Source organism: Ziziphus jujuba, chromosome 5 (genome assembly GCF_031755915.1).
Source record: "Ziziphus jujuba cultivar Dongzao chromosome 5, ASM3175591v1".
In the NCBI taxonomy this organism is placed as follows: domain Eukaryota; kingdom Viridiplantae; phylum Streptophyta; class Magnoliopsida; order Rosales; family Rhamnaceae; genus Ziziphus; species Ziziphus jujuba.
Window position 1 is genome coordinate 24,798,532 of NC_083383.1, and position 2,021 is coordinate 24,800,552.

Genomic DNA, 2,021 nt, shown 5'->3' on the forward strand with positions numbered 1-2,021 from the left:
GTGAGTTTCTTAACTTCTCTTCTCTAATTTTCCTCTCCACGTATTCATTTATGCTCTGCAAGCTATATTACTTTGGGTTAAATATCATACATATTGTTGCATATTGCATTCTCCATCTTGAAGAACATGGATATCAAAGACATGGATGACTTGGAGATGATATGGGATCACCAACTTTCTACCAATTCCTTCTACAAATTGGAAGAGATACCTTTAGAAATTGTAACAATCTGATGAAGATATTTCCATCTCGTATGCTTAGAAGACTTGGCAGTCTTAAAATATAGAAAATTTGGTATTGCCATAAGCTATAAGTGGTGTTTTGAGATACAAATACCAAGTAACAAAGAAACTTGTAATGTAGAATCCACTTCGTTGAGCTCGTTGAAATTGTACGGTTTAACAAAATGGCACCTATTTGGACTAAAGATCCCTTAGGAACTTAAACCCTCCGAAATCTCGAAGAATTTGATGTTCATGAACTTGCGAAAGGCCTTCACGAACTTAAGAATTTATAGATAGAAGACTATGGGATACATGAGATTGTTTCCAAAGAGGATGAAGGATTGGAGACATTAAATGTACCCTAAATTTGTGTTCCCTCAATTATCCAAGCTGCGATTCTTAAAGCTTCCTCAACTTGTTTGTTTCTACCCTTAACTACATACTATGGATTGGCCATTATAGAATATATTAGATGTCTTTGGATATTAGCAACTAAAGGTTATTGTTTCGAAATTCTAAAGTTTCCAAGAAAAACATTTGCTAGTCCATCATCTAATTCAACAACCTTTGCTCTTAATTGGAAAGGTAACGATCAGCAATTTACATAAATAATATCTTCTTTTTTTTTTTGTTGATTATCATTTTCATGTAACTTTGTTCGTGTTGATTAGTCCTCTCAAACATTATTGATGTTAAGAAATTGGAGTTTATGGCATTCGGAAGGCTATGTTTATCAATGTTTCATTAAATACATTTAGATAATTTATTTCCAGGTTGCATTTGCAAACTCTGAACAAATCGGCAAGGAAGAATCTGCAAAAACAATTTCTTCAAGTTTGAATTCCAAAAAAATAACCAGAGCCTTTGAGCATTTAGAAACTCCACAAATATTAGATTTTGGTAGCTTCAAAACCCAATACATGTTACAACTAAAGACAAGCTAATTATTCTATTAAAATCTTTCTTTTTGCCCTTTTATCATGTATTGTAGAATATTCAACTTATGAAGAAGATTTTGGAGAAGATCAACCTGCAAAAGAGAGTATAAAATGTTTAGATTATGGAAGAGACTAGAAGAAATGTCAAAGAGAGGATTTTGATGATGAAGATATCTCTGAAGAAACTTATTCTGGAGATGAATTTGATTGAGATTCACAAGGGAACCAAAAGTATAGAAAGCAAATGTAGTATAATGGATGAGAAGCCCTTTACTGACATTATTCTAGCTTTTTTGAAGCCTTTTTGAGAATTTCAAATTTCTTTATGAAGAATAATGGTAGTAAAGGGCTTCTTATCCACTATGCTACATTGATGTGCTTCTATGCTTTTGGTTCCCTCATTAAAATGCAGCTTCTTTAATAGATTTCTATCACCATCTTTTGATTCTTCTAAACATTTTTATTTCATTTTGGAATTAACCATGCTTATTTTGGATATGTTGAAATGGTGAAGTCAATTCATCTACCCGCCATAATTGTTGAAAGTAAAACATAGATGAACAGCGTAGAGAATGCAGTAATAGTGGAAAGCTCATTTACATTCATGAGAAGGAGTCTTTAAGTACACATTATAGTACAAGAGAGTTTGTTAAAGATAACCAACTAGTAACTAAAACTATGTACACATGTGATATAGAAAATACAAACAAACAAATAGATAGAGTTATGATGATGAATTACCACTGATCTCAAAAGTTTAAGTTGATGGAAAGTGGACTTTCATTTCATTTATATTTTTTTCCCCTCACATGTAGGCTCGCCTCTTTTGAGCTTCTTTCTGGATCCTTACATGTATTT